The sequence below is a fragment of the Carcharodon carcharias genome, chromosome 8, assembly GCF_017639515.1.
Source record: "Carcharodon carcharias isolate sCarCar2 chromosome 8, sCarCar2.pri, whole genome shotgun sequence".
NCBI classification, from domain to species: Eukaryota; Metazoa; Chordata; class Chondrichthyes; order Lamniformes; family Lamnidae; genus Carcharodon; species Carcharodon carcharias.
Window position 1 is genome coordinate 62,097,550 of NC_054474.1, and position 13,327 is coordinate 62,110,876.

Genomic DNA, 13,327 nt, shown 5'->3' on the forward strand with positions numbered 1-13,327 from the left:
AGGCTGGCGGACAGGCGAGGAGCACCAGCGGACTTCTGATAATAACATGAAACCTCATCCACTGGTGGGATGAGGTTTCATGTCTGTTTTTTAAAAAGTTTAATAAAGTTTCTGTGATATTTATTAACATGTCCCATCTCGTCTGACATGGTCACATGTGGGGGACATGTTAATAATTTTTTTTTCTATTTTTAAACTTCCAAAAACTGTCAGCACTCTCCCTGAGACAGCACTTAGTCTCAGGGAGATGTGCGCTCTTTTGCATGCATGCGCAAAAGTATGCACTCTGACAGTTGGGGAATCCCTCCCCACCCACCCACACCACCTGCACAGGAAGTGCATAGCACTTCCCGTCGGGCAGCCCACTGGGTGGGCCTTAATTGGCCCACCCACTCAAAATGGCAGAGGGGCCCGTTTCATTGGCGGCGATTGGCTGCCTGCCAGCCGCCAAGCCAGTGGGGCCCGCACACCCATCAAGGGCAACATTCTGTCCTAAATGTCTTTGTCCTGGATATTTTGTTGTTTATATTATTCAAGAATTATATAAACTCTATTCTAAATTCTATTCACTGGTAATGTAAAATTTGCTGTTGATAACAATCTGTTCCTATAACTTGCCATCCACCACAATATATATTTTTGAAAGTTGTGTAATGTGCCTACATGTCTGTAATGTAAAATCTATCTCGAAACTTTAATATCAATAATAACTATGAAGTGTTTTGTTACTTATTAACAATTAAGAATACATACACACCCACACATTCTGAACCCCAACTTCCTGAGTAAAAATCAGAAGGTTCCTTTATTCCTTATTCTACACCAGTGGACAATACATCCAGGACTTAGCACACCCTATTGTCAGGTTTTTTATATAGCACTTCTTTTTAACTAAAATGTTCTTTTACAAAAAAGTATAAACGTTAAACACAAACATTGCATCTGCTCCCTAGGAACAAATCAGTCAGGCAGTTTGCAGATTCGCTTTGGTCTAGAGAAGAATGTTAGGTTAGGTATCTCAGTTTGTTTGCTTAGAAATGAAAGGTTCTGCTGTTCCACTTGTTTCTGTTCAGGTTCCATAGTTGCAGCTACATGTGATACAGGTTTGTCAGCTGAATCAAGTCAGGTTTCACCAACTGGAGAAGATGTTTCCCAGAAATCTTCCACTGTGACTGGAGATCCCTGGAAATTTGATTCGTTGGATTTGGCTTCTCTAATCTGGTCAGTGTGTCTCTTCCAGATTCCACAGGAAGATTCATCATTATAGGTCAGTGGTCCTCGGTGCTTGATAATTCTTCCCAGGAGCCACTTTGGTGTTCCACAATAATTTCGGACCCGCACAGACTGATCCAGATTAAACTTACAAACTGGTTTACTTATGTCATGTGACCTTTTCTGATCAAGTTGCCTTGAACCAATCTTTCCTTCCAAATCCAGACACAGTAAATCCATTCTGGTACACAGTCATCTTACAAACATCAGCTCAGCAGGAGATACGCCTGTTGTCGAATGTGGAGTATTACAATATTTCTTCATTTTGAATGTCTGGACAAAGCATTTTGCTTCACCATTTGAGGATGGGTGGTAAGGCGAGATGCGAATCTACTTGATCCCATTGTTTTTCAGGAATGTTTGAAATTCACATGATGTAATCTGTGTGCCATCGTCAGACACAATCTGCTCTGGCAATCCTAAAGTATTGAACACATTCCAGAGAGCATCAATGGTCTTTGCTGAAGTAGTCAACTGCATGGGAATAACATGAGACCACTTCATGTGGGCACCCACCACAATCAGGAACGTATGTCTGCAAAGTCCACATGAAGTCTCTGCCATGGGTGGTCAGGCCAAGCCCACGGATGTAATGGGGCAGGTGCAGGAGAAAACTTCATTTCTTGGCATGGAAGGCAATCACTGACCATACCTTCAATGTCTTTATCCAGGTGTGGCCACCATACATGCAAATGAGCTAATGCTTTCATTTTGCCTATTTCCATGTGACTGAGGTGAACACTCATGTTTGGAAATTTGGAGGAATAACAACTCTGATTCCCCATAACAAACAACCATCTTGCTGAGTCAGCTCAATTCTATGCATGTAGTAAAGTTTAAGCTCAATAGTCACTGCTTGAGGTACACACCAACCCTGCTCTGTGTGCAGGTGAACTTTGGAGAGCACAGCATTGCTCTATGTTTCAAGTTGAATTTGATCCGCTTTAACAGGTAACACATCTATCTGGATCACGTTGAAAGCAATGACTTCACTTTGGGTTGTGGAGCTGTAGGGAACGGAAGTCTGAAAAGTGCGTCCGCATTTCCATGATTCTCAGTAAAGCGAAATGTAATTTTGTATTGGTAAGCAGATAAGCTCAGTGCCCACATTTGTGGGCGTGCAGCGGCAAGTGTCGGGGTTTGTGACTTCGAGCTAAGCAACCAGGTCAAAGGCTTGTGGTCTGTACTTAATGTGAATTTATGCCCATACAAATATTGGTGAAACTTCTTGACTCCATAGATTAGCCCAAAAGCTTCCTTCTCAATTTGGACATAGTTTTGTTTTGCCTTGGACAATGTGCGTAAGGCATATGCAATGGGTCTTTCACTGCCATCAGGAAATATATGGGAGATGACAGGTCCAATACCATATCCAGATGCATCACAAGCCAGGCTGATAGGCAACTTTTCATTGAAATGTGCCAGGACTTCAGCAGAAGTGAGCTCTTGCTTGAGTTCCTTGAAACTTTCCTGACAGGTTTTTTAAAATTATTCATTCATGAGATGTGGGCTTTGCTGGCTGGACCAGCATTTATTGCCCATCCCTAGTTGCCCTTGAGAAGGTGGTGGTGAGCTGCTTTCTTGAACCGCTGCAGTCCATGTGGTGTGGTCACACCCACAGTGCTGTTAGGAAGGGAGTGCTCTTGTAACCACAGTATTTAAATGGCTAGTTCAGTTCAGTTTCCAGTCAATGGTAACCCCCAGGATGTTGATAGTGGGAGATTCAGTGATGGTGATACCGTTGAACATCAAGGGGTGATGGTTGGATTCTCTCTTGTTGGAGCTGGTCATTGCCTGACACTTGTGTGATGTGAACGCTACTTGCCACTTGTCAGCCCAAGTCTGGATATTGTCCAGGTCTTGCTGCATTTGGACATAGACTGCTTCAGTATCTGAGGAGTCGCAAATAGTGCTGAGCATTGAGCAATCACCAGTGAACATCCCCACTTCTGACCTTATGATGGAAGGAAAGTCATTGATGAAGCAGTTGAAGATGGTTGGACCAAGGACACTACCCTGAGGAACTCCTGCAGCGATGTCCTAGATCTGAGGTGACTGACCTCCAAAAACCACAACCATCTCCTTTTGTGCTAGGTGTGACTCCAACCAGTGGAGAGGTTTCCCCCTGATTCCCATTGACTCCAGTTTTGCAAGGGCTCCTTGATGTCACACTCAGTCAAATGCTACCTAGGTGTCAAGGGCAGTCACTCTCACCTCACCTTAGGAGGTCAGCTCTTTCGTCCATGTTTGAACCAAGGCTGTAATGAGGTCAGGAACTGAGTGGCCCTGGTGGAACCCAAATTGGGCATCGGTGAGTAGGTTATTGCTAAGCAAGTGCCACTTGATAGCACTGTTGATGACACCTTACTGATGATGGAGAGTAGACTGATGGGGCGATAATTGGATGGGTTGAATTTATCCTGCTTTTTGTGTACAGGACATACCTGGGCAACTTCCCACATAGCCAGGTAGATGCCAGTGTTGTAGCTGTACTGGAAATGCTTGGCTAGGGGCATGGCAAGTTCTGGAGCACAAGTCTTCAGTACTATTGCTGGAATATTGTCAGGGCCCATAGCCTTTGCAGTATCCAGTGCCTTCAGCCATTTCTTGATATCACGTGGAGTGAGTTGAATTGGCTGAAGACTGGCATCTCTGATGCTGGGGACCTCTGGAGGAGTCCAAGATGGATCATCCACTCGGCACTTCTGGCTGAAGACTGTTGCGAATGCTTCAGCCTTATCTTTTGCACTGATGTGCTGGGCCCCTCCATCATTGAGGATGGGGATTATTTGTGGAGCCTCCTCCTCCAGTGAGTTGTTTAATTGTCCACATTCATGACTGGATGTGGCAGGACTCCTGGGTTTAGATCTCATCTGTTCGTTGTGCGATTGCTTAGCCCTGCCTATCACTTGCTGCTTATGCTGTTTGGCATGCAAGTAGTCCTGTTTTAAAGCTTCACCAAGTTGACACCTCATTTTTATGTATGCCTGGAGTTGCTCCTTGCATGCCCTTCTGCACTCTTCACTGAACCAGAGTTGATCTCCTGGCTTGATGATAATAGTAGACTGAGGGATATGCTGGGCCATGAGGTTACACATTATGTTTGAGGACAATTCTGTGGCTGCTGATGGCCCACAGCGCCTCATGGAGGCCCAGTCTTGAGGTGCTAGATCTGTTCAAAATCTATCCCATTTAGCACAGTGATAGTGCCACATAACATGATGGAGGGTATCCTCAATGTGAAGCCGGGACTTTGTCTCCACAACAACTGTGCGGTGGTCACTTCTACCGATACTGTCATGGACAGATGCATCTGCAGCAGGTAGGTTGGTGAGGATGAGGTCAGGTATGTTTTTCCCTCTTATTGAATCCCTCACCATCTGCCACAGATCCAGTCTAGCAGCTATGTCCTTTAGGAGTCGGTCAGCCCGCTCAGTAGTGGTGCTACTGAGCTGCCCTTGGTGGTGGATGTTGAAGTCCCCCACCAAGAGTACAGGCTTCTGATCAATCATATTTTGCATTCTTCTTCAGCAGATTATTCAGTGATGCTGCCTTGGTAGCCAAACTTGCCCTGGTAATTCACAAGTCCTACAAACAAACGAAGCTCCTTAACATTTTTGGGCTGTGGTGCATTCACCACTGCCTCCACTTTTCTGGGTGAGGTTGAGAGGCCAGTTTCATTGATCACATGTCCTAGGAACTCCACTGAAGGCTTTAGGAGCAAGCATTTAAATTTCTTACAGCAGATGCTGTATTTTTCCAGTCCATGCAGGACCCTGCCTACATTCACTAAAAGAGTTGGGAGGCTTTTTCCGGTGATGAGCATGTTGTCTTGGAAGCAGGTTACACCAGGGAGGCCCTGCAGTATTTTGTCCATGGTCTGTTAGGATAAGGCTGGTGATGACGTGATTCCAAATGGTAGTCGTTTGTATTGATGTGGCACTCTGTGTGTGCCGATGATTGTATACTTTCTGGAGTCTTCACTCAGCTGCATTTGCAAAAATGCCTGTGATAGGTCAAGCTTTGTGAATAACTCACCTCCATTCAGAGCAGCAAACAGGTCCTCAATTTTCGGTAACGGGTGCTAACACACTTCCAGGAAAGGATTAATGGTGATTTTATAATCACCACATATTCTGATAGACCCGTCATCCTTCAATACTGGGACAATTGGAGCTGCCCACTCTGCATAATAGACTTTCTCAATTATCTGCAAGTTTTCAGGTCATTATAGTTCTTGCTTGATTTTCTATCGCATTGAGTAGGGAACTGAACGTGGTTTGAGGAACCTTGGAGGAGCTTCGGACTTCACATGTATTTAATAACTCCAAGATCCTGTTTGCAGACATCAGTATGTTTGTCTAACAAGGACTGCAACATGGTGTTTCAATGCACTTCATTTATTCCAGTCCAGCTGAATTTCTTTTAGCCAGTTCTTGCCAATAAGCGATGGATGATCCCCTTTCACAATGATAAGTGGCAACCCTGCTATTTGATGTCCATATTTAGCTTGAGTGGACATTTTTCCAAATATATTCACAGGCTCACCAGTGTAGGTGCTAAGCTGGAGGAGGGTCTTCTCCAATGGGCATTTCTTGAAAATTTCCTCCCATGTCTTCTCTGAAGCAATAGAAACAGATGCTCCAGTGTCAACCTCCATTTCAACCATTTTGACATTTAAGGCAATGCTAACTTTTAGTCCTTCATCTAGTTTCAGATCTGACTGAATGCAATACAATTGCTTTTCTGCATTGTCACTGTTAGTTTCATTTTCTGTCTCGTCTGGACTCGCATTACTTTTGTATTTTGTTTCCAAGTAATGCGTCTTTTTAAACTGCCCATTTGTTTTCAAGCGCAACCTGTCTATGTGCTCCTCATGATGCCCTTTTCTTGGTGGTACTGTTTAACTTTGATCAATCTTTGATCTACATGCATGATCTATGTGTCCTTTATTTCCACAGCAGCGACAAACAGCAGTTTACCATCTTATGCCCTATTCCATTACAGCGGTAACATGTTTGAAAGTGAGTATACCCTGACCTTACTATTTTATCTTTGGCATTGTTAGAATGCGCTTCCAAATCTCCAGCTTGTTTCACTGCTATTTCTATACTTTGTGCAATCTCGAACACTTTCTTCAGTGTCAACTTTTGCTCGGCTAACAATCTACAGTGAATTCTTTCATTTCTTAGTCCACAAAACAAGTGATCACACAACACTTCTTCCAGGTAACCTTTAAAGTCACAATGTTCTGCTAATTTTCTCAACTTAGCCAGGAACTGGGAAACTGACTCGCTTTCATGCTGTTCTCTTCGGTGAAACTTGAATTTCTCGGCAATAATTGTAGGTCTGAGATCGATGTGCTTTTTCAAAATGTCCACAAGTTTTTATCTGCTGGCTTGCCAGGAGCAATGAGATTTCTCAGTAAAGTGAAATTTTTCATTCCGATGACTGTAAGAAACAATGAGGCCTGCTTGACTTCTTCAATCTCATTCGCAATGAAAAACTGTTCCATTTGCTCAACATAAACTACAAAGTCCATAGTAGCTGGATCAAAATCCTCTAAAACCCCTAACAATGATGATCCTATCCTCATCACCATTTAAAGCGTTTTGTCACTTCTTAACAATTAACTATCTGCTTCTGAACCTCAACTTCCTGAGTGAAAAACAGAAGGTTCCTTTATTCCTTATTCTATGCCAGAGGACAATACATCTGGGACTTAGCACATCCTATAGCATTTCTTTTTAACTAAAATGTCCTTGTACAAAAAGGCTTCAATGTTAAACACAAACATCACAAATACAATAAGTTTTTTTTAACATAGAATTAAGAAAAGCTTTATCTGTTCATATTGTTTCTTTTCTTGCTCCTTCCTCGCTGTAAAGTGCCATGGAACATTTTCCATATAAAAGCACCGATCAATATCAGTAATAGTCAATAAGTAAATCAGCAAACTAAAACTTTTTTAAAAACAAAAAAACTGCGGATGCTGGAAATCCAAAACAAAAACAGAATTACCTGGAAAAACTCAGCAGGTCTGGCAGCATCGGCGGAGAAGAAAAGAGTTGATGTTTCGAGTCCTTATGACCCTTCGACAGAACTTGAGTTCTGTCGAAGGGTCATGAGGACTCGAAACGTCAACTCTTTTCTTCTCCGCCGATGCTGCCAGACCTGCTGAGTTTTTCCAGGTAATTCTGTTTTTGTTTTAAAACTTTTTTGTTGCTTTTTACAGTAAGAAAACTGTAAATTCATAACTCCAAACTTTTAAAGCCTAAATTTGGAAACACTATTTTTTGATTTACTTCCTCTCTTTTGTTCTTTCAGTCTTGTGATGTCCTTCATTATGGGCCTTGGCCTTTCACCTCGATTTGTCAAACAAAAAAGTATCATCATTTAACTGGAGTCCCTGCAGATAGAAGGTACACTGAATTGTTTGTACTTCATTAAACTTGGCAATCCACAAAGAGATACACTGTAGAATCTATACCAGTAGCACATACTTTGCACTTTCATGTTAAGTCGAGCTTTTTTTTCGGAATTTGACCCCTAAATTACCTTGATCAATTCCAAGCATTGAGCTGATAATCATTGACAACATTATATTTTTTTTAATTCTTTCATGGCATGCAATCATTGCTGGCAAGGTGAGCATTGCTGCAAGGCCAGCATATGTTGCTCATTCCTAATTGCTCTTGAGAAGATGAAGGTGGGCCACCTTCTTGAATCACTGCAGTCCATGTGGTGTAGGTACATCTACAGTTCTGTTAGGAAGAAAGTTCAGGATTTTGAGCCAATGACAGTAAAGGACTGATGATATGGTTCCAAGTCAGAATGAGGACGTGACTTGGATGGGAAATTGCAAGTGGTGGTGTTCACATGTCTGCTGTCCTTGTCCTTCTAAGTGCTAGGTGTCAAGGTGCTGTCAAAGGAGGCTTTGCCAGTTGCTGCAGTTACTGCGCATGGGTCAAGAAACTTGTTTGGTCAGTCATGAACAAGCTTCTGCTCTCACTACATTATCTGGAGTCATGGCAAGGTCACCATTTTTATATGGCATCTTGAAAAAGTGGGTATTATTGCACAGGTAAGATGCTTTTTAGTTCATCTCTACAATTTTAGTCTGTTGGCCAAGTAGCTGCCTTGATGTTGGTGCTCTTATGAGAGGTTTGAACTTGGACCCTTAGTGGGGCACTAGTTCTGCCACATCAGGGGCCATTTTTGGGGTGGACAAAACTTACACCCGCCCAGGACACAATGCAAAATGCCTGCAGATGGGATTTTGAGAAATACCCAGCATTCCCTGATCCTCCCTTAACAATTCCCTTGAGTTTTGACTTAAACCCTTAGAGCTTCATTGCAGCCAGAAAACTTGATGTCAGTAGTTAAGCAAATGATTTGATATGTCATAGCATCCTGTAACATCATCCAAGTTTCTGCATTTGGTGCATATTTGGTAAGTCAGTACTTGTCACTTATTCATGTGTTTCTGTGTTTAATTAATACAAATATCACATCAAAAACATTAAATTAATATATATCATGGGTTTTTAACCTAAGAATTACGGGTGAGAAGCATAGCCCATCCTCAGTGCATGTTTTCTTATGGGAAAGTTATTTTCATTTAGCATGTTTTTGTTTAGTATGTCATCTTTCAGGAGCACATTAGGTCCACTAAACAAGGGATGGTTGAATGGGAAATTCTAATGGCTTGATATGATAATTGAAGTCTAACATGCATTTGGACTTCCCAGAAGCAATATTGGTCTTCTGGTTAATTTTCCTGGCAGCAATTATCTATGCACTGTGGTAAGAATATAGGCATCTTGATTGTCTGATGCTTGACAGCAGTGCTTTACAAGATCCTTAGGTTCCCTCTTCAGATTTTTTACCTGCCAGGGTCTCAAAGCATATTCTCTTCCTGATTGCCATTGCTATTTCATGGATAATTATCTTCTCCAAGTAAAGAATGTCAACAAGAATAGGGAGCTATAACACTGATAGGTAAAAACTGAACTTTATCATCAGAGTATTTTTCTCTACAGGTAAATTTGCCAAGTTAGGTACACATTAGCAAATTATACTGTATGCACAATAGCAGATTTGTTTATTAAGTTTTTTTTATAATTCTATTGCCATTGTCTCCTTAACTTCCACATTATTTAGGTGAATGATGCTGATTGTGTTATAGAGAGCACTCCAGCTACCTAACCTTATAGTTTCTTTGCTAACTCATGCTTCCTTAAATTTCATTCCTTAGAAAGAAGCAGCACCACCAAATAGATCCATTAAGTTTGGTGCTGCTTGCAGACTCTGAAGCCATGCTCAATAGTGCTAACGTACATTTGCTGCTGGATTCAGTTGTACCATTAGTGCCGAACAATGACCTGGAACTTACAGTAGTAATAATGGTGAGGCTGTCAGTGCTTACTGTTATTACTTGGTAAAACTGATAGCAACATTTGGTGTCAAATGCACACTTAAATGTGGAAATTTGAGAGTTACTATCAGAGATACCTAGTCCTCCATATGGTGTGCTGTCTTCTTTGATGGAATTAACACAGAATCATTGCTTTAGTGGGAATTTAAATTAATTACCCAATGTTCAAGTTGAAAAAATGTAAGCCTTGTTCAATCTGGAGTAACTGAATTTTGAACGATGTACTATGTCCTATTTAATACTGAAAAAACAATTTTACCAATGTGGAGTCTCATTCCCTCAGAATAAAACTGAAATGTTACAGATTTTAAAATAATACTTGTTTTCAGTTTGTTTTCCTTTTTTAAGTTTCTCCGATCATCCCACGTATATGCTCCAATCTTTATTTCACTTTCTGTGTTAAGATTTAAGTATAAGTTATATTTCCTGATTTTTACTTTGGGCTATGTTATCTTTGAGTGTTCTTCAATCTGATTGGTTTATCAGGCTCCCGCTCCCGAAACATGCTCTGTTCACAGCTCCAGCAAATCCCCTGTAGAAGGCACGAAATTCAAACTAATATAGGAGAAGAAGAAGCCTTCACTCCATTCTTTCCTCACTATTCACAAAATGTAGGTCACTATAAATTAGTTATTATATGATTCCACCGCAAGCCTTGTATATTGTATGAGAGACTGTTGTGATATGAATTAATTTATTGTTATTTAACATATATGGTTCTCAGAATTATCTTTGTGTTTGCCTAACTATGGTGCTAAAGTTTGGTTTTGATTTGACTAGGAGCTGACAGTAATAAAAATGCACCAGGTATGGAAAAATGCCGTGAATATGCAAGAGCATGGACCATTGCAATATAAATAAGGGAGGAGGATGCAATGACAACTTTATAAAATGGCTGTGAAATGGAATTTGAAGCTGGGTATCAAGATGTATTAGGTGAACTTTAGCGAAATGTTTCCTATGATATCAAATCAACATAGAAATTTATGGTTGCTTTGGAAATTTCTTTGCCACAATGCTGCCATCTGTTGTTTACTGTGGGTAAGTGTTTGACCACAATATTGAGGAAAACAAGTAATATTTGTTTGAAATATTCATAAAATGTTAGTTTGTGATTTTATTTAATTAAGTTAAAGAACAATAAAATAATACATATGATTGTGAAAAATATACTATTGCACTGAAAATACGATCTGCATGCAATAGGTCAATGGGTATTTGCATTGACAACACTTCCAAAAGTATTTTATTGGCTGTAAAGCAATTTGGGACATCCTAAGATTGCAAAAGATGCTTTTAAATTCCTTCTTTCTTTTTTTTTCTTCTTTCCTTCCTTTCTCTCTTTCTTTCTATGGTATCATACTGAATCATGCAGATAATGAAAGTACCAGGTTCTATCCTTAAGTTAGTTGATGAGTCACGCAGGAAGAAGAGCAAAATCTGTGAGAGCGCCCAGTTAGAATTGTCATCAAGGGATCTCTGCAAGAAAGTGTATATGTGCAAACATTGGGTGTGAAAAGGATGATGCTTAGCTTTAATGCTCTTTCATTGTCAAATAACCTGCTGAACGTCATTAGCAATGCTGACACGTGAATATCTGTCACTTGAGCAAAGTGCCAGGTAAAGAATCAGAAGCAGTGGGCGTCTTGGAATGATATCCTAATTGAGTCGAATTCTGCAGAAGGGACAAGACAAAGTCCACCCACTCAAATTAAACAAAAATTAATGTATGCTTCACATATGCTACTAACTATCTTTGTGGAAAAAATATTAATTACAGTGTAAAACTACTATGAGGCAGGACCTAGTTCTTTTCAATGTTTAAATAGAAAAATGCGCAACAATGGTCTATCCTGAATCCTGGAGTGATACTGCATAGATAGAGGCCATTTGGCCCAGCGTGTCTATGCCAGCTCTTTAGAAGAGCTAGAGAACAAGTGTCAGGCCCCTGCTCTCTTCCCAGAGCCCTGCAAATTTTCCTACTTCAAGCATTTACCCAGTTTTAATTTGAAAGTTATCTGCATCCACCTTTCAGGCAGTGCAGTCCAGATCATGACAAATTAATGCATTTTTTAAAAGTTTCCTCTTTTTTTTCTGCCATTCACACTAATTTGGAGTCATCGGGTAACTGATCTTCTGCCTCTGAAAACAGTTTCTCCTTATTTACTCTATCAATACCTTTCATGATATTGACCATATTTTGAAATATCCCTTAAACTTTCCTGTCCGAAGGAAAAAAAACAGTTTCTCCAGTCTGCCCACATAACTGAAGCATTTCATCCCTGGTACTATTCTGCTAAATCTGTTCTGGAGCCTCACTAAAGCCTTGCCATCCTTCCTACATAGGATATATGGCATAGAAACAGGCCATTTGGTCGAATCAGTCCATGTCGACATTTATGTTCCACGTGAGTCTTCTCACATCTTTCCTCACCTATTCATCATAATCTCCATTCCCTTCTCTGTCAAATGCTTCTTTACTTTCCCCTTAAATGCATCTTTATTATTTGCTTCAACAACTTTTTGTGGTAGCAAGTTCCATGTTCTTACCATTCTTTGGGTAAAGAAGTTTCTTCTAAATTCCTTATTGGATTTCATGGTGACTATCTTATATTGATGCCCTCAAGTTCTGCTCTTCTCCATGAGAAGAAACATTCTCACTGAGTATTACAAACCATCAAGTGATGATGTTAACAAGCTATTTTATTGCCCATTAAGGGTCAGTCTGCAATTTTTGAAGCGAGGCATGGAGCCATGCTGTATCTCAAGCACGTCTACAAGGAGGAGGTGCCAACACAATGGGGAGCCAGTCATAGCTGCACCATTTAATGAAATGGGCTCATAAAAGAGTGGAAGGCTCAGAAAGGTGCTCATCTATTGGCATACAGTTGCCATCATAGAGTTCTCTGAGCAAATTGTCTTTGAGTGCTGGAACTGTTGTGGGTGAGGAGTTGTTACTCCTCAGGGATCATGAGGCCATACGATGCAGGGGTCCAGGAATCATTGCTAATGCGGCTTACCATAATCGATTAAGCTACTCGGAGAAAAGATTGAGTAGCAGTGAGGATTACTATCCCCAGCAGCAGATGCAGAGCCCTGTCACAAGAATAACATAGTAGAAGCACAAGGGAGAGGAAGGCAATGGAGGTCACACCCTCAACCTTGTATGTAGCGCTGAAAATAAGCTACCTGGACATGTCAGAGAATCAGTGCAGTAGGGTGTTCTGTCTAGCCAGGAAGATTGTTTCTGAAATTTATGCCCTTGTTGCAGAAGAGTACAGAACTTGCAGGATTGGTGTGGCCAATAGTGTGAAAGTCACTGTGGCCTTGAACTTCTTCACCTCTGGATTAATCCAAGGATCGGCCATGGACCTTAGTGGTGTCTCTTATGCAGCCACACATCAATGCATAAGGCTGGTGTCCTGTTTGCGGGAGTAGGGGAGTACATTGATTTTCAAATGGATGGGGCTTCACAGCAGTGGGATTCACCTCTGTAGCTGGATTTCGGTAAGTGAAGGCGATTATCAATTACAACCATGTGGCCATCGAGGTCGAGGGAGATCCCTTAATAGGCAGGGTTTCCGCTTCCAAAAATCAACTGGTCTGTGACTATAACTG

General features: G+C 41.1%; 1 long non-coding RNA gene across 1 annotated transcript; it reads left to right on the forward strand.

Annotated features, from left to right (window-relative positions):
- Nucleotides 1-6,230: 6,230 nt before the first annotated feature.
- Nucleotides 6,231-10,759, forward strand: LOC121280735. The gene is made up of 4 exons (XR_005943695.1): nucleotides 6,231-6,296; nucleotides 7,600-7,694; nucleotides 10,196-10,320; nucleotides 10,490-10,759. It is a non-coding gene; the product is annotated as an uncharacterized LOC121280735 (long non-coding RNA).
- Nucleotides 10,760-13,327: the final 2,568 nt, after the last annotated feature.